Genomic DNA, 24462 nt, shown 5'->3' on the forward strand with positions numbered 1-24462 from the left:
TAGCTATGCAAAGAGCAAACAAAAGCATTTAATGTCTTCAAGGGAATTCCTATATTTGGGGGTAGGCTGGAACACATGGTAGAGATAAGCAGTATTACAATTGGTTATGGATTCATACATGAGTTTAAAGCTTTTAACAATGGTTATTTTGTTTGCTTTTTGCAGGATTTTGAAAGGTTAAATTATTTCTTTGTTTGAGCAAAAGTATTACGTAATGACGGTATTTCTGTCTATATAGTTAAAATTAGAAAATCTTAATTATTGGGGGCAGGAAAGATTAGGAAAGATTTTTGGATCCAAATTGAACTCTATTCCATTAGGAATCTGTTTCCTTTCCCTTTAGATTATTCTTGAAAACTTTAAAAGAAGATTTGGGAAAGGTAAGACATTGATTAAGATTAAAAATTAAGATTATTTCCTGTGGCTACTTAGATGTTACTTCTTTAAACATTTTTATTCTTGAAGAAGTTCATAATATTAGGGAGGCAAAATAATAGTTTTATTCTGCTATGGTTTTCCAACAAGCAAGCACAGTGGTTCATTTCATAGTTATTTAAAATTTAAATATTTAAAACATCTAATGTTAAAATTTGTAGTTTTAATATTCTCTCTATATAAAATTGTAGCAAAATTAAGGCAAATAAATACTGTAACAGCTTCATTGTGTGGCAAAAGTGACATTTATTATTCTTCGTGTAAGGTTATCTGTTACATTTTGTTCAGCTACAGTTAAGTCTCCTTCATTTATTACTTCTTCATATGGCTGGTTATGTCTGCCAGCAACAAATGAACTCACATATTGAGGTAAAGAATGTGGGCATAATGCCAGTTTAAGCAATATTAAATGCTATGAATAATATTAGCTATCTAGTCCTTAGCATGCAGTAGTTGGGATGAAGCTGCAACCTGTCTTACTTTCTTGGAAGTTAGCCTGTCGTCCTCATACTTTGTACATTTATATTCCGACTGTGTATGATAAATCTAACTGACAAATCAATTTCAACTTGTTTGCACAAAAATTAATGTTAATGCTGCAATTGGAGAGGGACATCATGATTAAATAGTTTTAAATGTTGTTTTCCAAACTGCTTATGTGGAATTTGTTGATTTATTCTCACTTTCAATTTTAATAGAGTATTTTACATTTATTGACTTTGGGAAAAATGTTGGGTCCCCTCCCAGAAGAATATTAATAGAAAACAGGCAAATGTGTTGTTAAATAAAATAGTCTAATATGCAGTTGAATTACATTACTTACTTGAGAGTGACCCCATTGGATTCTATAAAGTTGATTATTTTATTATTATTATTATTATTATTATTATTATTATTATTTATTAGATTTGTATGCCGTCCCTCTCCGAGGACTCGGAACGGCACGTCATGCGATAACATGCATAGAATTTTTTTTGTTCAATTCCAATAAGACTTTTTTGTATAAAACATTATATAAAATATGAAATAGTTTCTCAACTGGCTGAAATTAAGTATGTATGGTTTAGTATCAGTATACCTGATTTAATCTCATAGCACCCACTTCTGCTCTGCAGATAAATCTAAGATGTTGCCTTTAATGATATTCACTGTTAGTGTCAGTGGTTATCTTATTTAATAGAATTGCATTTAAGAATTGCATTTAAGTATTTAATTGATCATATTTTACCATCATAATACTAAATACCAGGCACTTCTAATTTTTCTCTAAAGTTACTATTAAAACCATTCAAATCTTGTTGCCTGTCATGTTGACATTGAGAATCAAGTTATGAAATGTATCAAGACAATACCAAAAGGCATGGGAATTAAAAATACTAGGACACTGAAAAGCTTAACATTTTAAAGTGACAGTTAAAAAACTTGGGCAAACAGTAATAATCTGCAAATAAAAACTGCAGTGTTTTATATAGTGAAAGTATTTCAGTTTCTGAGGGATAGTCTACCTGATTTCAACAGTACCTACCTTATAAAGCAGATTGGAATAAATAGAATAATTGATAGGTTATCTAAACAGTTGTCTGATATGGCTATAAATATCTTTATATATTATTTAACTTGAGTGAAAATACCATAACTTTATTAGCGCAATATACAACTTCATTTTTTTCCTATTTAGTGCTAAACAGTGCAATGATTATTTTTTTGTTCACTACTTAAGTAAACGTGTAGGTAAAAAAGTATAACTAATTTTTATCTATAAAATTTGAGCAATAATTTGTATTCTGTATGGATCACAGTTTTTGGCTATTACCCCAGTTCCATTGCACATTCTTTCCCTCCCACCTTAGAAAGTTAAATGTTTCCTTTCAGATGTCAATGCTCAAGGTATATATTAAACATGAAAAAAGATAGATATTGCAATAATTAGATTTTTAACTATTCTTGTGCCCCAAATTTGATTTGCTTTACATGGAAGTAACTCAAAAGAATTTGTCCCCAATAGCAGACATGTGATTGCTATTATAATTATTGTTCATGCTAACAATTCTAAAAAAAGATTTTAGTATATGCTATGTTTGGTTGGTGGCAATGTAAGGAAGTTAACTATTGTATACTAATGTATTTGGTTGGTAGGTTTGTGAGAAGTGGGAAGTCCTCCCTGTCTGTTCACAACCTGCTTGTGAAATTCCCTGGACTATGTTGCCATCAAAACTCAAATGCTCCACTGAGCAGACAATTCACAACTAATTTTGGAGCATCAAAAGATAAATGTGTTACCTGTTTTGATTGATGTTCTTGACTTTTCTCTGAATGCATCATTTACCTGCCAACAATTTGTGTTTTATAGAAATGAGCCAAGGTACCATGTATTAATTAAGTGAGAGGCATAGATTTGCTTAAATCAAAGGATCTGTAAATAAATTGGTATTGCCATTTTTCAGTTTATAGCAAATACTGTACTTACAAATAAATACAAACACACTGAAAGTTGGAATGGAGCACATATGAAAATGAAAAGAGTAAATGCAGTACGTAATATTCATCTCTTTGTAGTTAGGAAAAGATCCCTCCTATCTTTTGATCCATTATTATGTTTGCTGGGTTCTTTATAGAATTATATAGACCTTATAGGAACCATGCAGTTTATGCTTTATTAATATTATATACGGTACCTAATTTTATTTCAAGCAATAGATGTAGAAAGATAGAGCAACTTGGTTGTCTACTTATTGTGGATTAAAGTGTTTTACAGTACTTTAATGAATTTGCCAATACATTAAAGTTGTGCTGTGATCTTTTAATTCACATTCCAGAAATATATGTGAATAAAGGGTGGATCTTCTAGCTTCCCACGCTCACCTCAGCTATGCAGTCTTTGGTTGGAATTTATTTCAGACCAAGACATGCATTTCATTAATCATATCTTTCATAATCCCACTAAAAGCCATTCAAACTTTTTGTCCTCCTTAAAGTCAGACGTGGTTAATCACACTTAAATAGTAACTTTCGTTTATTTAGACACACTTCACATCTGCCTCTCTTGCCAGATGTAATATATTGGTTTCATGCTGGTACCATATTTGTGATTAAAGATTTCTATACGCACATTTTTACAGCCACTTTATTATCAGGTTTTTTTAAGGTAAAAGAGTTTAAAAATTGCTGTGCATATAAGCAGATTTGTCTGCTTAATTAAGAAAATAAATCATTAAAAACTATCGCAGTCACCCATGTATTGAAATAATTTTTCAATTCATAACAATGATCTTTCAGTTCGTAGCTATTATGCTGTAAGAAGAGCTAAAGTCACCATGAAAGTGAGTGGCATTAATTTTTTAGCTTTTGCAAAGATCAAATGGGTTTAGCAATTTAGGAATCACTTGCTTAGTTAATTCATGCTTCATAATCTGGGGGATCAATTTTATTAAAAGTGTTGCTATGAAGTCCAATGCAAATAATGTTGTAACCATTAAATCCATGACTTGCTCAAAAATCTGTATGATAACTTTCATATCCATTCTTATTTAAAATTATATTGCTACTTTTATTAGATTTGAAACATAGCATTCAAAATGGAATTATTGTTATATTTATCATGGTAGAATTCTAAATCTTTAGCAAGAGATAGCACTGTTGTTTGTCATAATAATTCCCCCAGTATTGAAAAATCTGAAATTTCATAAGTAGCTTTGATGTGAATTTACTCAGACAGGTGGATATAACTTGATTTTCATAAAATAGGAACGTATGATTTTTTTTCTTTTGAAATAACAATGTGCACAGAATGCTCACACAATTTTTTATGGAATGAGAGCATTCCACTAGATGTTTTTATTAAATTACTATAATGTTCATTCAGTAAATGTAATAAATATAAAAATGACAAAAGTGTGTAAGTAATACATATCGATCAGAATCTTTAAAAATGTGCTTGGTTTTTTCTTTTCTTTGTAACAGTAGCTTTCTTTTCAATCTGTAAGCATGTTATTAAGAGAACATCGTTCAGTTTTAATTGAGACATATTTTTAGATTGCATGTTTTTCTCAAAAAAATAGAATAGAAATTAAGTCCAAATTACAAAATCAATTTCAAATTATTTTCTTTTTTCTTATATAGCAATATGAAGTGTGCTTCAATCTGTGCACTGAATTCTTTTTCTCACATAATAAAAAATACATATTTTAACAAAGTAGGAAGTGTGTTTTTCATATAGAAGGTTGCTATTAGATACAGCAGTGTTATTCACAAAGTAAAGAATTCATGTTTTATATCCAGATATTTATTGTTTAAATAAATATTTAATATATTATTATATCATTATAGTGGCATTCTATTTTTTGTTATTCCCTGCTTCTGAGTTGAAGCTCCTTTTGCCCTCACTTTAAAAAGAAGGATGAGAACAATATCAAGTTGTTAAGGCACTTAAAAATTCTTTGTGATAGGGAAAAAAATGTATACTTTTTTAGTCTCTTATTTTTATTTCAAAAATCTATTACCCAAATGAGCAGTTTTGTTGCATGAATGTTGGAAAATGTATTGTTCAATATTTTTTTAAGTTCCTTTTTTAAAATAATTCTAAGAATATGGAATTTTGCTACACAGTTTTCCTAAGGGAAATGGATTCCAAATATATTTCCAGTTAAAGAAAATGGAAACTACTTATATTACTATTTTGTGACAATTTGCATTAAGTTGATTTCTCACAAAATAAATCCATTCATACATATGGCACACATAAGCCAATTGCTCAGAGGTTACTATACTAGCAAAAATGTCTGGGTGTTCAGTTTAGTACTGTCTAGTCCTAAACACCACATAAACTCCCACCGGACATTTCCTGAGTAACAAAAATTACCAATGAGCAAGATGTAGTCATGTGATATTTTTAAAAATTGGACTAAGAGTGTAGGGCACATGAGTTCAAATGTCCACAAAGTCATTAAATATATAGGATGATTTTGATTACTCTCAGTGTAACCTAAGCCATAATTAAAATGGTGAGATACGTATACTTCTTGGAGGAAAAGCAGAATGTAAATGTAATAAATAACAGGAAACATTGGTAAGTAGGCCCAAAAGATAACATGTTTTTTTGATGAAGTTGGGGAAGATGTTGTAACAGTATCCAGGGCAATCTGAATAGGATTATAATAGGAAATATATTTTCTTGAATAAGAGAATAGGAGGAGGAAGCAGTATTGTGAGTGTTTCCTGACTTGAATTATTTATAAAGAATCTCTACCCTTCCAATTGCATGAAGCAGATTGGGCAGAATCCCATCATTCAAACAGTGTTGATTGGCCTGATGGTAGATAGGTCTTCCCTGCTGTAGTCCCGGATTTGCAAAATATTCATCCCTCAAATTTTTGTCCCAAATTTTCATAAAGCTTCAAAAATTTTGCTGTGTACCCAAGCTTGGACCTGTCAATGTGTTAAAGACATTGTTTCTTATTAGTTGGTTAAAGCAATTGCTGTTTTAGTTGTTTTTAATTGTCTTAACTGTTTTGTAGTTTTAGCATTGTAAGTCCCAGAGTCTAAATGAATAAACGAATGAACAAATGAAACAAGCCTTAAAACAATCCTGAAAGAATGTACAGGACTTGATATTATTATTCACTGTTTTGCAGATGACAGGAATTGAGGCAGCATGATTACTTTTTACAGCAATTCCAGATTTTGGTTCAATATCACCGTTTTAGGAATTAACATTGTGATCCTTAAAGAGAATTAGCTATTTGCACATTTTAAATTGGCAGGATTAGGAAAAGAGCAAGGAAAAATACCTTATTCACCTCACCTTTCAACTTTGCTCATTGTTAGCAAGTTTTCACTAAAAGGTAACCATAACCAGAAAGTGCTTGTACAGTTCTCCTTTTTCTTCTGGGTTTTGTTCTCAAGAGTCTGTTATCTAGTCTAGTGTATGTTTACTTGTATCGGGATGTAACTGACTAACAAATAAGGAAACTGGAAATTAGCATGCTATAATAAAATGTTGGAATATCCTAATTCTACAGCATTTATAACATCCAAAATAATACTGAAAAGGGCAGAAGTTAATAAAATTATTCGTTTTTAAAAGTAGTTAATAAAATTTTAATTGTCCACAAAAATTGATCATCCTACCAAAATATCAAAACAAGTAAAAATAGATTATACTTTTCTTAAAATTAGCAAAAGAGGATATTGTCAACATTATGAGACTTTTTAAACAAAATCAAGATACTCAGTAAAGATTTGTTTAATATAAAATAGGACAGAAAGAGTGAAACAGAAGTTTCAACAGAAGCGCAATTCTAAAGTATGTGAATTATGCAGTCTTTTAATTTTACCCTTTCACAGAGATAGGGGTCTGCTTCACATTGCATTTAAAATGTATATTTAGAGTACTTAGAAATTAGAATTGTGGGGCATGTAAATTGATGTAGAACTACAAAAGTTATTGAGAGTGGATTATCGCCCAAAGGCAACACTAACTTTCTCTTCCTTATTATAAGGACATTGTTCACCAAGATTTCTTTTTCACAAGTAATTTCCTGAATGCATTACCTTCAGGGTTATTTAGACATATGAACCTTCACTAACCTTTTGGATGCTTTTCCTTATTTTTATTGTATTGTTGCTGATGGTACGGCTTAAATAAATAATTTTAAAAAGATATGCAGAACTTTAAAACAGAAATGTTTTTAGTCTAAGTTGAAGACCTCCATAATATTGGCACACTTTACCATGAAAGTCTTAAGAAAAATTAAACATACAATGAATGATGCAAGATGACAATTCCTTGTTGCATTGATTATACAACATCAAAAAAAGAGTACTGTAATAGAATGTATTTTTTTCCTGGACAACTTTTTTCTTTTAATCTGGGTAGAATAATTTAAATTCAAACTGGACTGCTTTTCTTTTTTTAAATTATTACATTCTCTCCAGACCCATGGAAATTTTGAATGAGTGTTTCTTGACTAAATGTACTTCTGTGAACACTTTTAACTTTTTAGGTTCAAACCAACATTCAATTTTACAAAATAGAATCACAAGTGCCTCAATTCCCTTATAATAATTTGTATATTATTTTAAATTACACTTTGGCATTTACACTAGTGTGTGCGTGTGTGTGTATGTGTATATGTGTTTCTGTTATGAATATAATATAAGGAATAAGATTTTATGACCTGGTTTTAGATTTTATGACCTGAATTTGGATTGGTTTTAAATTTTATAAGTTTTTATAACTGGCTTCAGAATTGTCATTTTGTATTATTTATATGCTGTGAGCCACCCTGAGTCTTCGGAAGAGGGTGGCATATAAGTCCAATCAATCAGTCAATCAATCAATCAATCAATCAGTACATACATACATACATAAGAAATATAAATTATTCCATTTTCTGCTTGCCCCAACCAACATTAAGTATAAATTAACTTATGATTTCAGGTTAATTATTGAATTAATCTAAAAGTTACTTAGTAACTTGGTGAGAAAGAACACTATATATTTTCAAATATAGAATGAATGTAGTTGTGTAAATTCATGTGTCTGAGTCCATAGAGAATTCAGAATGTTATTGAGTATGGTCATTGCATGGATGGTTCAGAAATCAATAATTTAGTATATACATGCTCAGGAACAACTTGTGGAATTCACATTTTGTCTGTCACCTTCATTCATTCATTTCTCAGTATATTCTTCATATAAGTCTGCCAGCCTTTTCTCAGGCTTCTGCAAATTATTTCCTCTCTACCTTTTATAATTATGTGTGACTTTTCTTCTCCAGTGCAAGTGTAGTAATCTCTTTAGGAAACAGAAAGGAGTCTGTAATTTGCTGTGAGTCAAAATGCCCTTTAACAAAGTTATTAAAGATCAAGGGTTATCACATCCATTTATCTTTTCAAATTAGATGATATCTTCTATTGGAACAACTGGTTTTTAAAATACTGGAAGTGAGCACTGTCTGTGCTCTGTCTGTCTTCTCTTTTAAGTATCTTTTTGCAAGTACATTTTTCATTTAAGCTGTATTTATGTGTAGTGGGCTTTTTAGTTGTTTTCCACGATGTTACTTAACTTTTGAGATTAACTAGTTATACTCTATAATCCTAAAAATCTTAAATAGGCTCTTTACTGTTCATAATTAAAAGGTATCTGGAAACCATTATTTGAAAAATAAAAATGATTGATCTTTTCCTCTCTCACTTATTGCTAATATGTTAATTTAAATGTCAAGTGATTTTATCAGGAATAAAATTGTGTGTGTGTGTAATTAGGCAACTTGCAAGCTAAGCAGGTGGTGAAGCTCCCAAAGGAAAATTTGTATTTAGTATTTAGTTTCAGAAATCGTGTAATTAGCTCTACCTGATTAAAAATTGATTTTCTCTCAAATGTTTCCAGTATTATTGATAATAATTTTAAAACATCTCTATATACCTAAATATAAACAAACAATTTATTTTTAGCATATTTCCTTATCAAAACTCAGTTTCCATAAATGATGCAACTTTATACTTGAAAACAAGAGTTCAATTACCTTTGTGTTCATGTGTTAATGAAGCAGAAAGTTACTTGAGGGAGTTTCTTTTCACTATGAATGCCTGTTTGGTTATGCACAAGCTGCTTTCTTAAGTTTTCTGTTATATCTCTTTTCTACATTCAAATGATGGCTTTAATAGCTGCAATCAGGGGCAAATCTACTTTCTTGGAAACCAGTTTTTACACCTTCTTCAGCTCAGCAGGAATAAGTAGTGGCCTATAATTAGTGGAGCCAACCATCTTAGCATTTGTCTTAAACCCCAATGTCTTTCCTTACTATATTCCTCTTTTCCAGTTAACTAGCCTATCAGTATAATCATGGCCCAACATTTGAATAACCAATGTATTACAAATAATGTAAATAAAAAAAATATTTCTAATATCTCACACATTACGCCACAATAATAAAAGGATGTTATTTGAGGTTTGTGGACAATTGTCCAAACAGAAAATATTCCTAGTTTAAGCCAACTAGGAGATGATTTCACAAAATCGCTTCAAACTAGACTGCAGAAAATACGATTTCAGCAATAGAGTGGTCAACGCCTGGAATTCACTACCGGACTCTGTTGTTTCTTCCCCCAATCCCAAAATCTTCAACCTTAGGTTGTCTACAATAGACCTCTCCCCTTTTCTAAGAGGTCTGTAAGGGGCGTGCATAAGTGCACCTTTGTGCCTACCGTTCCTGTCCTAATGTCTTTTTTATCTTTTCTATCTCTACTTTATACTTATATTATGTTAAACATACTACAATATTTGTATGACAAACAAACAAACAAACAAACAAATAAATAAATAAATAAATAAATAAAAATATTGATTTAATGCTTTATACAGTCCAATCCCTGCAAAATGAAATGCACAATAAAGCATTTTTAACTTAAATGAAAAGCAAGCAGAGGCAACAGAAACAATATTACAGTACTACATAAAAAGTCAGTATGCATGTTATGAGAAAAGAGGCAGCCAAAATCTTTAAGGAAGCTGAATAATGAAACACCTTATAAACCAGGGGTATCAAACTCATGATGACACATTGTCAACACGTGACTTATCACAACATTCCCCTCTTCGCTAAACTGGGATGGGTGTGGCCAGCATCTGAAGCATCTGGCCCGCAGGCCACCAGTTGGACACCCCTGTTATAAACAATAAGAGGAAGATTTTCAAATAGTGCATAAATCAACTGTGGAATTCATACCGGAATCTCTATAGGGTATCAACATGCCCAATTATAAAGAGAACTTTGTTTTCTGTTTTCTCACCCTGCCAAAGATTTTCTATAAATCACAAAATTCATTTGTATTCTCAAAAGCCATTCCAATGTGCAGGGAATACGATGAATTTGATGAAAATATATGGAGGAAAAAATTAAAATAATATGATGATTCAGAATTCAACTACACGTTAGTCAGAGAGAAAAACCACTCACAAAAAGGTATGAATATGAAAGGAGATGTGATAAAAATATAATTTGACATTTCACTTCTGTCATGGTCATGATATCAGTTTTTCCCATTCACAACTCCTGAAAGTTGAATTGAAAAATTGTAATATGAGAATGTGCTGTTTCAGTTCTGGTCTACAAACAATCCTTCTGAGCTCTCCATCTGTTGAAACAGTTCTTGGCAACTTTAAGGCTTGTAGATTTCAACTTCCAGAATTCCTTAGCCAGCCATGCCTGTTCTTACAGTAAATGCATTGTTGTTTTGTGGCTTAAGATTGGACTGCTCTTTTATTGTTTTTCACCAAATATTTTATTACAACCAGTACTATTTCACTGTTACTAACTCTAGATGCATTGTTGAGACAAAATAAGCAGATATTTTTGGCAGATAACGGCTGCCCAGAGTAGCATGTTTGTCGTTGTTAGAAAAGCGAGTGAGGGCTCTGTTGCCCAAGAGTGGTTTATTATGTTTAATGGGAATATGTATGAAAATGTTTCTGAGTATGCTACTTTGATTCCAATTCAAGTTTTTAAATGCTGCTCAGGTGTATATTCATCAAAATAATTAGTACTGTACAGTGTTGACTTTTTGAACAACGGGACAGATGCGTTTTGCTTATGGTCTTGTATCTTGTTGTATACAGAATATAGAGAATAATAGGGTTGGGAAGCACTTTGATGTCTTCTGGTCAAACCACATACCTTATACTGTGCCAGAAAAATGGATGCCCAATCTTTCCTTAAAAATCTCCAGTAATGGAACAACTTCCGGAGATAATCTATTGCAGTGATCAATTGTTCTTTCTGATAAGAAATGTCTATCTTTCTGATAGGAAATTTCAACCTTAATTCTAGGTTGGATCTCTTTTTGTTATGCTTCCATCTGTTAACTTCTTGTCTTGTCCTTGGGTGCTTTGCAGAATAGGTTGACCCCCATCTTTCTATGATAGCCTCTCAAATGTTGGAAAACTGCTATCATGACTCCACTAACCACTTTCTCCCTTAGACTGATGCCCTATTTCAGCTCCACTGCACATGTGTGTGCTAGCCAGCTGATTTTTTGACTTGCCTTCCCTGAAGTCCTAGAATGTAAGAAACCACCCAACAAACAAATTGGAAGTTCGGAAAAATGAAGAGCAAAAAACAGCACAATAGGCAAATCAGAAGGGCATTTTTTTGAACTTCTGGTTTGCCTGTTTGGTCATTTTTTCACAGTTTCAGGCTTCAATGAGGCCGGTGTGCCTGCGTGGGGATGGGAATTATGCGCATGCACACTTTTGGCACACAAACCAAAAAAAAAAGGTTCACTATCATTGGACTAGACATTCCTATTTCCCACAACCATTCTTTATAAAGTTTAGTCTCTAGTTCTTAATCAACCTCATTGCTCCTCTCTGCAGTCTTTCTAGAGTCTCAGCATCTTTTTTGTTTCTTGGTGACCAAAACAGAAGGTAATATTCCAAGTGCAGTATAAAGTGGTATTAACATTTCATGTGATCTTAATATTATCCCTCTACTGATGCAGCCTAGGACTTCATTGGCTTTTTGGCAGCTGCTGTACACTATTAGCTCATACTTCAGTGATTGTCCCATAAGACTCTGAGATCCAGTTCACAATTACTGCTGTTGAGCCAGGTACTTCCTATTCATTACCTATGCATTTGGTTGTTCTTGTCTAAGTGTAAAATCTTACTTTTTGGACCATTGAATTCCATTTTGCTGGTTAAGGCTCAGTGTTCAAGTCTGTCAAGTTCCTCCTGGATCTTGACAGAGGTGGTATTCAGCTGGTTTGGATTGGTTCGGGTAAACCAATAGCAGTGGATGCCCAAGAAGTAATATTGTCCTATTTAGCCACACTTTCAAGGTTGTGCGCATGCAAGGAAGGTGCACATGTGAATAAAGTGTATGTGCAAGAGGCTGTGTGCATATTCACATTTGTGAACCGGTAGGGATGGTAAGTGAATCTTGAGCTTATTTCCCTCATCTTTGTGTCATCTACAAATTTGATAAGTTTCCCTTCTATTCCTTCATCTAAATTGTTTCACGAAGATGTTGAATATTACTGAGCCCAAGAAACAAACTTGTATTACTCCACTGCATGCTGCCCTCCATGTCAATTTAGTTCCTTTAAAGACTGTATGTTGGGTGTGGTTGGTTGGCCAATTATGAATCTATCTGATGGTAATGCTGTCTATTCCATATTTTTCTATCTTACCAAGAAATAGGTTATAGTCTTTTTTTGTTGAATGCCTTACTGAAGTCCAAACATTTTACTTATCTGCGAATTTAGTCACTTTGTCAAATAATTCAATAGGGTTTGTCTGGCATGATCTGTTTTTGACAAATCCATGTTGCTTTCTAGTAATAGTTTTGCTTCTTTCTAAATGTTCACAGATCTGTTGTTTATCTTTTCCAAGATTTCTAAGATATTAGATATCTCCGAGACCACCTTCAGCCGCACGAATCCCAGCGACTGATTAGGCCCCACAGAGTTGGCCTACTCCGGGTCCCGTCGACCAAACAATGTCGGCTGGGGAGACCCAGGGGAAGAGCCTTCTCTGTAGCGGCCCCAGCCCTCTGGAATCAACTCCCTCCAGAGATTCAAATAGCCCCCCACCCTCATCGCCTTCCATAAAATGCGAAGACCCACCTTTGTCCCCAGGCATGGGGATAATTGCCACCTTCTCCCCCTTTTTATTATGTTTTTGGCCTCACTGTATGATGGATTAGGTTGAATGTGTATGATTGTATAGTTAGGGATTTTATTATGTATTAATGTTTTTAAACTGATTTAACTTCTACTATTAGATTTGTAATGTATTGTATCACTATTATGTTGTGAGCCGCCCGGAGTCTTTGGACAGGAGCGGCATACAAATCTAATAAACTATAAACTATATTGATGTCAGACTGATTGGTCTGTAGTTTCCTGGATCTGTCCCCCCCTCCCCCGCCTTTTAAAAAGATTGGAACCACATCAGGTTTTTTCCAGTCTTCTTGTAATTCCCCATTTCTCCAGGAGTTTTGGAAGATATGACTCAGTGGTTTCCAGATCATATTTGCCAGCTTCTTCAGAACCCTGAGATGTAATCTATCTGTTTTTGGTGATTTAAACTTTTTTAGTGTGATAGGTGCTGTTTCACCATTTCCTTGCCTATTTTGACTTGTATCCCTAATATGTCTTTTACGGTACTATTTTTGTTAGATTAGATCAGGGATGTAAAACTCAAGGCCTGCAGGCCAGATTCAGGTCACAGGGAGCTTAAATCCGGCCCACAGGGCCACCCTGGAAACAGCAAAGGACTGACCCAGGGTGCCTTTGCCAGCAAAAGCAGAGCTTGGGAGAGCTGTATGCAGCCCTCCCAAGCTCTGTTTTCACTGGCAGAACACTGCAGGAGGCCATTGCAGCTGAAAAGGAGCCCGGGAGGGGTGTCCCTCCTACAAGTGATGATGAATTGGCCACGCCTACCACAGCCACACCCACCTGGCTCCCAAGGTCAAACACAGCCCTGATGTGGCCCTCAATGTAATTGAGTTTGACACCCCTTGGTTAGACTATTTTTTTCTCTTTGTATAAAGACCGATACAAAGAATGAATTAAACAGTTCCACTTTCTCCTCCTGCCAGTTTCCTCCTTGCTAGTTAGTGGAGCAATCATTTCCTTAACATTTTTCTTGGTATTTTTATATGTTGAAATAAACTTCATTATTGTTGTTATTTTTGACATTTGTTGCAAATCTTAGTTTAGTCTTAGACTTAGCTTTCCTGACTTCATTTTCGCAGATTTGATCTACTGTATTAGCTGATATTCTGACTTAATTATGTATTATCTTTCCATTTTTTTATACTTTTCCTTTTAGTCTTTATCAGAGAGTTCCTTAATGTAGCCATGTTGGTTTTATCTGAAGTCTGATACTTTTCTTTCTCAGTGATATGGTGCTGTAAGGATAACAAAGACTTGTAATCTCTTCTCCCCCCCCCCCCGTGTGTGGAGGGAGGATTTTCACTTAGCCATGTGTCCTTTTGAAAAAAAATTTTTTTTGGTTAATTTCCATTTTGGTTTGCACCTAGCACACTCCCAGCTAATCCCTAAATCAAAATCGGAATATAGTGTTCCCTCACTTTTCGCGGGGGATGCATTCCGAGACTGTCCGCGAAAGTTGAATTTCCACGAAGTAGAGATGCGGAAGTAAATACGCTATTTTTGGCTATGAACAGTATCACAAGCCTTCCCTTAACACTTTAAACCCCTAAATTGCAATTTCCCATTCCATTAGCAACCATTTAGATTATTACTCACCATGTTTATTTATTCAAGTTTATTTAAAAAAATATTTATTAAAGGTGGACAAATGTTTGGCGATGACATATGACGTCATTGGGCAGAAAAAACTGTGGTATGGGGAAAAAACTGCAAAGTATTTTTTAATTAATATTTTTGAAAAACCGTGGTATAGACTTTTCACTAAGTTCGAACCCTCAAAAATCGAGGGAACACTGTCTACACACCTGTCTCTCAACTCAGCTAACAAAAATACATTTTAATAACACCTGTTTAGCACGCTATAAAACTGTTAACTGGCAAAACAGGACAGAAGACTAGGCATGAATTTATATGTTTACATATCAAAAGGCACAGAATTTTCAAGAACCACTAGAAACAATCTTGGGGATAATTAGTGCAGACAGTGCCAGAGAGAATGGCTGTGGTTATTCCAACTTTCACCCTTTCACTTGCATATTAAGCAGCAGAACAGAAGTAGAAAGAAGAACATCAGGTGAGCCTTTATCTCTCCAGCACTGTGAAAGAAATAATTTGAGGATCACGAATGATGTATCCAAAACATGCAAACAACATCAGGAAGAAACAGCATAGTTTTGTTTTGTTTTTTGGACTGCATGGAGCAGACATGTTTCCAAAAAAAGAAATACACACAGAAAACCACACAAGAAGATTTAAAAACCCTTATTATGGAAATGTACTAATTGAAAGGAATGTTTAAAAGACTTTAGCTACTCTGTCTATAATCTCTTGGCTGAGTGATCCAGAAGGTTTATTTAGATGAATAGGAAAAAGTAGTATCTGTTCTTGGGGAAAGACATTTTTTTTGATAAATTCCATTTAAACCGTTTTTTTCCAGAGTAGTGTTTATTTATTCAATTTATTTATTTATTCAATTTATATGCTGCCCATCTCATGGTTTGAGATTACAGTGATCCCCCGGGTATTGCGACCCCGATCATTGCGAAATGGCTATATGGTGATTTTGCAACCCGGAAGTAAAAACACCATCTGTGCATGCGCGCCCTTTTTTCTATGGGCACGCATGCGTAGATGGCGCCGGGCAGATCAGCTGCTGGGCGGCTTCCCGAGGTCTTCCCCCTCTTGCTGGCGGGAGGGCAAGCGGCGGGCATCAGCGAGGAGTTTCCCCACTGCCCACGCAAACTCCTCGCTGCCGCCCGCCCTTCGCCCGCCCACGCCGTTCATTCTCACCACTTCCCAGCTGAGTCCTGAAGCGAATTCGCTTCAGGACTCAGCTGGGAAGTGGCGAGAGCGAGCGCGAGCGAACGGCTTGTCCGCCGCCCGCTCGCGCATCGCCCGCCCACGCCGTTCATTCTCGCCGCTTCCCAGCTGAGTCCTGAAGCGAATTGGCTTCAGGACTCAGCTGGGAAGCGCGAGCGAGCGGCACCAGCGAACGGCTTGTCTGCCGCCTGCCTGCCCGCTAGCGAGGAGCCGAAGATTGGGGGCCGCGCGGCTGTTTTAAAACGTCGCCGCCGGCATGGGGGGCTTGCCAGCACCCCCCGGACCCCCAACCCGGGTTTGGGGGGCTGCTAGGAAGCCCCCCATGCCTGCGGCGACGTTTTAAAACAGCCGCGCGGCTTGCCAACTGAGTCCCGAAGACAAATGTCAAAGGCGAACTTCCACGTTTGTGTTCGGGACTCATTGGGAAGCCGCGCTGCTGTTTTAAAACGTCGCCGCCGGCATGGGGGGCTTGCCAGCACCCCCCGGACCCCCAACCCGGGTTTGGGGGGCTGCTAGGAAGCCCCCCATGCCGGCGGCGACCTTTTAAAACAGCCGCGCGGCCCCCAATCTTCGGCTCCTCGCTAGCGCTGCGGAAGTAAAAACACCATCTGCGCATGCGCAGATGGTGTTTTTACTTCCGCAGCGCTACTTCGCTAAAAACCGATCATTGCTAGGGATCCTGGAACGGAACCCTCGCAATGATCAGGGGATCACTGTATTCTGTTTTTCTGGATTGTTTTCCTCCTCGTGGGCTTCATTTTAATATTTTCATTTTATAAATCATATTCTTTGCTAAATTATCTGCAAATTAGATGATGAGTGGCATTCAGTACCACTCTAGATGCAGTACCACCTAACCTACACAGCAGCAAGTGATCTCAAATTCTCATTGTTAGAAGAAGGCCTGAAGATGGAATGTTAGGAACCAGCATTGCTCAGATCAAACAGAACTGCTATATAAACATAGATGAGATATGTTCCACTCTCAAGTCTGGGGAAAGAATATCTATCTATCTATCTATCTATCTATCTATCTATCTATCTATCTATCTATCTATCTCTCTCTCTCTATCTATCTATCTATCTATCTATCTATCTATCTAATCTAATCTAATCTATCTATCATCTAATCTTATCTATCTATCTATCTATCATCTATCTATCTATTATCTATCTATCTATCATCTATCTATCTATCTATCTATCAATCATCCATCCATCCATCCATCCATCTATCATCTATCTATCTAATCTAATCTAATCTAATCTATCTATCTATTGGACTTTTATGCCACCCCTCTCCGAGGACTCGGGGCGGCTTACAACATATAACAGAACAATATATAACATCCTAATTCCAATTAATTTAAATTTATAATCTAAACACCCCCCCAAAACCATAAAAAGACAGTCATTCCCATCCAGTCAACTTACTCTCACACATTCATCGGCCAGGGGCTAGAGTCTAGTGGCCCCAAGCCTGGTGGCATAGATGAATCTTAAGACTCTTGCGGAAGACCATGAAGATAGGGGCAGTATGAATCTCTTGGGGGAGTTGATTCCAGAGGCCGGAGCCTCTACAGAGATGGCTCTTCCCCTGGGCCCTGCCAAACGACATTGCCTAGTTGACAGGACCTGGAGAAGGCCCACTCTGTGGGGCCAAATCAGTCACTAGGACTTATGTGGCAGAAGGCAGTCCCGTAAGTATTCTAGCCCGATGCCATATAGGGCTTTACAGTTCATAACCAATACTTTGAATTGCGTTTGGAAACTAATTGGCAGCCAATGCAGTCCGCGGAGTGCATGTCTGCCTAGCAAAATATCTGTTGATCAAAAGGTCAGGGGAAAGAGGTTTAAATATTTAACTCTATGTCTGAAGCATATATAGAATTTGATTTCTGTGTTTTGGAAGTTCTTAAAATTTCAGCTTCAACTATTTTATGTGTATTTATAAAATTAATATGTCACCTATCTCCCTGGTGAAGGAAATTTGGATGAGTTCCAAAATGTGAAAAATCAGTTTCCAGAAAAATAGATATATATAGACAAGTCTGATGTCCGAAAATGGTTTTGTTCCTGTATAACACAGAGCAATGAAACAATGAGATTTTTTTCTTGAGATGAATCATAGCCAGCTCATCATGTTTTAAGTGGAACTATTTTGTTATAACTTTGAAACAAATATATTTTCTATCTGTGTATACATGAGTATTAAACAACACACTTTTTATAGGAAAATGCATGTAATATAAATAACACAACTACAGATATCTAAAAGCATGAAACCTTGTTTGAAAGGGAAGCTATTTACACATAATGAATTAAAACAGGAGAAAACAAGGTACAATGGATAGAAAAATCTATAACCAATAGAAAGTTTATCAGTGTACAACATATATAAACATTGTAATAGTGAACTAAAGATTAGAATGGTTGCAACTGCCTTTTTAAAAATAATATAATAATAAGACCCTAAGAATTGGAGGGTTTTAAGGTATCAAATCTAATCCTGGGGTCCATGTAGAAATCCAAACTGAAGTATACATGACAAATAATTTTCTAACCTTTAGTTAAAGGCATCCATGAATGGGAGCCTTCCTAGTAATTGGTTTTACTGTTAAATTACATTTATTTTTAAACCTGTTTTTTCTTAATATTGAATGGGTGTCTTCCTGTAATTTAAACCCATCATTATGTACTCATTCTTTGGGATGTCAGAAATTGTGCCTTCACTTTCTGTATGACATCCTTGCAAATATTAAAGAGTCATATATCATCATTCAATTTTCACTTTTCAGAGCAGTTCACTTAAGCTCTTATAATTCAGTTTTACTTCCCTAATCACCCTCTTCTCCCTCCTCTGATGCTGTTCCATTTTGTCTAAATCCTTTCTAATATATCTTTGTTCTTCCACTACTAAACAAATCTGAGGGCTACAGTTTTCAACAACTATTTAAGAAGTAGAAATACATTTGCTGAACAATGGGCCTGGAAGATATGTTTGAAATTTTGAGAATACTTTGTGAGTTCTATTACAAATTGGCTGAGGAATCTTGCTGATTCATGAAATGCAGAATGCATTAATTTACCAGAACATTATCTTCTCCCTTGTCCTTCCTCCCACATGACATTGGAGATAGTACGGATCTCTGAGGGCAGTTGATTCAAAAGGGTTAGAGCCGCCACAGAGGAGGCTCTTCCCCAAGGCCCCGCCAACTGACATAGGCCAGGACAGGATCTGGAGAAGGCTAATTTTGTGGGCCCTTACTTGCCGCAGCAAGGTATGAGGGAGGAGGCAGTCCCGTAAATAGTCTGGCCCTGGGCCATTTAGGGTTTTAAAAGTAACAACCAACACCTTAAATTGTGTTCGGAGACTGATTGGCAACCAATGCAGCCTGCGTAAGGTTGGAATATATACCTTGATATACCCATTACTGCATGTGCTGCTGCATTTTGCACCAGCTGAAGTCTCCGAACGATTTTCAAGGGCAGACCCATATAGAACATATTGCAGTAGTCAAGACAACAGGTGATGAGGGGGTGAGTGACTGTGCAGAGTGCCTCCTGGTCAAGGTAAGGCCACAACTGGTAGACAAGATGGACTTGTACAAAAGCCCCCCTAGACACAGCTGAGAGATGTTGCTCTACCCTCAGCAGTGGATCTAGGAGGACACCCAAATTGTGAACCCTATCCGAAGGGGAAATTGCTTCCCTCCCCAGCACCAAAGACAGGCAGAAGGGATTGTCTGTAGGAGGAAGGACCAACAGTCTTGTTGGGGTTGAGTTTTAACCTGTTACCATTATCCAGGGCCTTATGGCTTTAAGACACAGGTACATCACTTCCACCGCTTCACTGAAGTGATATGGGCTGGAGATATACAGCTGATTATCATCAGCATATTGATGGTAACTCACCCCATGTCATTGAATGATCTCATCCACTGGTTTAATGTAGATATTGAATAGGAGAGGAGAGAGGACCGACCCCTGAGGCACCCCACAAAGGAGGGACCTAGGGGTCGACCTCTGTCCTTCCACTAACACCAATTGTGATCGGCCAAAGAGGTAGGAGGAGAATGACCCTAGAACGGTGCCTCCCACTCCCAACCCCTCTAGCCATTCTAGAAGGATACCATGGTCGATGGTATCAAAAGCCACTGAGAGGTCAAGAAGCACCAGAATAGAGGAGTGACCCCTATCCTGGGCCCACCAGAGATAATTCATCAGTGCGACCAAAGTAGTTTCCGTGCTGTAAATGGGTCTGAAGCCAGATTGGAATGGGTCTGGGTAATCCCCTTCTTCCAAGGTCCGCAGGAGTTGGAACGCCACCACTTTCTTGACAACCTTCCCTACAAAAGGAAGGTTGGAGACAGGACGACAGCTATTCAATGACGCTGGGTCCAGGGAAGGCTTCTTGAGGAGGGGCCTCACAATCGCTTACTTCAAAAGGACCCCTTGCTCAAAGAAGCATTGACTAACACCTGGAGCCAGCGTATGCCATCTCCCTACTGACCGAAACCAGCCAGGAGGGACACAGATCCAGCAAACAAGTTGAGGCACTCATCACTCCTATGGCCTTGTCCACTTCATCTGGGTCACAGGGTCAAACTCATCCCACACAATGGGACCAAGACTAACCCCAGTCACCTCGCTTGACATTGCCCAATGTTTCAGGTAAACCTGGGGTTCAGTTCTACCTGAATCTGAGTGATTTTGTCCATCAAAAACTGAACAAATTCCTCAGCTTGCAAGGAATCTTCCGCTCCTCCACATCAAGAAAAGAGTGGGTCATCCTAAACAGGACGGTTGGGTGAGAATCTGCGGACACAATAAGAGCGGAAAAATGTGCATGTTTTGCTGCCCTTATCGCCACTAAATAAGCCCTAATATAGGTTCTTAGTAGTGTTTGGTCATGATTATCTGATACTCTTAACAGAGGATGTGAAAGAAGAACAGATTTTATTAGATGAGCCTGATTGAATGTGGATTTGGCTTTTCAGACAATACCAAATTGCAAAACTGATATAGCAAAAAATGCTGTGAATCTGAAAATGGATTGTAAAATGCCAGAGTATAAGATCCATATGTAAAAAGTTGCCACAATGGATTTATAAATGAAACCAGCTGATGTCTTAATAATTAAAGGGGACATACAAGTAATAAATCAGAAGAATGACTTGGAAAGACGCCTTATCTTGGATTTACAAAAGGGATGTGTTAAACTAATGAAGCTTGGTCTGTTACCTTCAGTCAAAACTGACATGAAGATGGAGAGGTCTGGGGAGTTCCCCCCACCCTTCTTATCCCCTTTAAAGAACATTTGAAAAGTATTTTAGCTGCCTTTGCTTCTGAGGCAGCTCTGATCTTATTTGTTTAGAATTTGCTTCAAATGAAGAAGTCTATTTTCCCCCTTTCTGAACTTATTTTTTTCTTGGTCAATGGAAGAAGTACTTGTTCCTCAGCTACTTCAAAGACAAAATATTTGAACAGAAGTGTAAGATTTATTGAAAACAAAGCTATTAAAAAATGCCCCCTGCCCTTTTTATGTGAGCATTTTCATTGGCTCTTTCTGGAATTCTGTAACAATTGTGACTTCACTGACCTCACCTTCTATACATCCAACCCACCCACAAGCAAAATGAATCATTTTAAGAAGCAGCCTATATTTAGCACAAAGAATACAAGACATTCATAACAAGTGTTTGCCACTTGGATTCTCTGCAAATGTCTTCACGCAGTATAGTTATGAATACTGCAACAAGCTCCATTTTAACCACTTTTGAACTTTGAAGGTCATTTGCAAAGAGTTGTTCAGAATCCAGAAAGACCCCAAAGGAATATTGATATTGTGATCAAAGAATTACCCTGCTTAACATAGATAACATTGTGGTCAAAATATCCTAATAGAAAAGTTTATAAACTCCCTTAATTCTTCCCATTGAGGATGCTGATAAAGCTTGATAGAAATTTAAAGAGTTATTGTACATCATGGCTGGAGCTTTAAGAGTTTAGAACAGTCTGAATTTAGATGAAGGTACTTCAGCAACCATAGGCTCACTGGGGAATTCTGGTAGTTGAAGTCCATGTGATCTTAAAAAACACTGGAGCGACAATCTCAAACTTTGGGCAGGGAAACGCACCCACACCCACACCATTTGCTCCTTCTTATTTCAGCTTGAAAATGGAAAGCCTAACTGAGTAGAATCTAAGCTTGCCTTGAAGCTCTGAAGTCACTGTGTGGAGAAAGGTATTATTCTAGCTGTGGCAAGGAAAAGCACTTGGAACTGATCCCAACTCTCAGTATGATAATATATTGATGTGAGGCTGAGACAGTGATGGGCTCCTACGGGAACGGTCAGGAACACAGTTCCAGTAGCAAAATTTGCAGCTCCACCCCAGAGCACTCAATTTGCACTGAAAGATGTTGAAACAAAATGCATAAGCCATGCCTACAGCGTGGTAGTAAAAATTTTGGTAGCCCATCACTGGGCTGGGAGTACTGGGAGTTCCCTTTGATTCGGTTTGTCTCTAATGACCTTGTCCTACCATTCTCCTAAGGCTGAGAAATCTTGTATAAGAGGCATGGAAGAATCAAAGAGATGCAAGTTGCAATGTATGTCTGGCTCTGGTAGGAGTAGATGGTGGCACCGCTTATTTAGACTTTTGGTGTGCTTGCATCCGTGATTGCAAACATGTGGAGTGCGTGCCCAAAGTGGCACATGAAGCCATGTTGCTTGTCACACGCAACCTTGCCTGTTGATCTTCTGGGTTTCTTCTGGTACACATGCGCGCACAATGATCAGGTGTCCTTTAAATGTGTGTCAGTGCCAAAAAACGGTGTGCGCATGTGTGCCGGCCAGCTGATTGTTGGGTGTGCATGTGTGCCAGAACTCGGTAGGTCAGCTTTTCCAGAGTGCCATCCCTTCATGCGCAGGGCAGTGCCAAAAACCATCCAGCTGCTCATTGAGCGTACATGTAAATATTTTACTTTTTTTCTGAGCTATTGTGTTTTTACACCAGGATATTGCTTTCAAATAATAACTGAATTTCAGTGCAAGGCTTTCACATCTATGCTGGAGCTTCTTCCTCTTTTTAATCTTACCATATCTTCCAAATCTGCACAGGAATTAATATTTGAAATGTTTACTCTGGTCTGGAGAAGACAACTTGGATTCTCCAGATATAATTCTTCCTGCGGTGGACGGGAAGAATTATATCTGGAGAATCCAAGTTATTCAAAACAGGACTACAGATTGCTTATTCCAGCAATAAGTGGAATCTGAGTGCACTATGGGCTTTAGAATTATCTAAGTAGGTTGTCTTATATATGATTGATGATCAAGTGCCATCAAATCATTTCTGACTCCCAGTGCCCATATAGCTTTTTTTCATGACCTTCTTTAGATCTTCCAATGATGAACACACAACAGTAATTGAGTCCATCAACATTGTTGGTCATCCTTTTTTCTCTTTTATTCCAACTACCTAACATTAGAGCCTTTTTCAGAGAGCTAAATCTTCGCATAATACTTCTGAAGTAGGATAATTTGAGCTTGATCATTTGGGGCTCCAGTGAGAACTCTGGGTTGATTTGTTCAGTGATCCGTTAGTTGATTACCTTGGCTAGCCACAATATTTTCATTTTTTTCCAATGGTAAAGCTCAAAGATGTCAATATTCTTCCCATCCTGTTTCTTTGAAGTCCAACTTTCGCTTCCATAAGAGTGTCACAATTTTATATCATGGTGTGCGCTATTCTGATTTTTGCAGGTGCAGATGCCATTTGAATGTATTTTCCAAGGCCTTAAGGGGTGTTCTATCAAGTCTTTTGCAGAGTGTAGAACTGCCTTGGTGATTGTTCTAAGACTAGTAGCATTTTAGGTTTTTAAAATGTGTTTCATGCCTTTGAGTCAGTGTCAATTCCTGACAACTGTCTGGATGAGTCCCTGCAGTTACCTTGGCAAGGTTTTTAAAGTGGTTTGCCATTGCCTTCATCCCAGGGCTGAGAGAGTAGGATTGGCCCAAGATCACTCAGTTGGTTTTGTACTTACCATAACCCAGGACTAGAACTCACAGTCTCTTGGTCAGTTCTATTACTATGCTGTATGCCGTGGTAAGATATATACAGTAGGTATATCTATATCTCTGCTGAATACCCAATTAGCACAGTACTGTCTATCCTTAGACATAAGGATATTTGCCCATGTAGTATTATTATTATCCTTGCCTTTTCTACTATCAATTCTATGTGTGTCCAATCATGTTTGTCCAATAAAAATCCTGTTCCAGATTGTTGGGGGCAATATGCTTACTCTCTGTAAACTGCTTAGAAAGGGCTGTGAAGCACTGTGAAGTGGTATATAAGTCTAAATGCTATTGCCATTCTCTGTTCTGTATCTTTCAAATATACAGTTTTTGAATATACTACATATTGCATAACGTTTTACCTCCTGTCAAAATATTCCTCTTGCTGAAGCCTTACAAATAAGATAGAAGATGGAACCTTTTTCTTGTTTTTAATAGTATTTCA

At 36.8% G+C, this 24462-nt stretch overlaps 1 protein-coding gene across 1 annotated transcript in view; it reads left to right on the forward strand.

Annotated features, from left to right (window-relative positions):
- The window catches only part of PRDM1 (PR/SET domain 1), a 124110-nt gene that overhangs the window by 1947 nt on the left and 97701 nt on the right, over positions 1-24462 (forward strand). Inside the window, exon 3 of the mRNA XM_070733296.1 lies at positions 344-380. The gene's annotated coding sequence lies outside the window, so the exon portion shown is untranslated. The remainder of the gene's footprint in view (positions 1-343; positions 381-24462) is intronic.

This window comes from Erythrolamprus reginae, chromosome 1, assembly GCF_031021105.1.
Source record: "Erythrolamprus reginae isolate rEryReg1 chromosome 1, rEryReg1.hap1, whole genome shotgun sequence".
Lineage (NCBI taxonomy): Eukaryota > Metazoa > Chordata > Lepidosauria > Squamata > Dipsadidae > Erythrolamprus > Erythrolamprus reginae.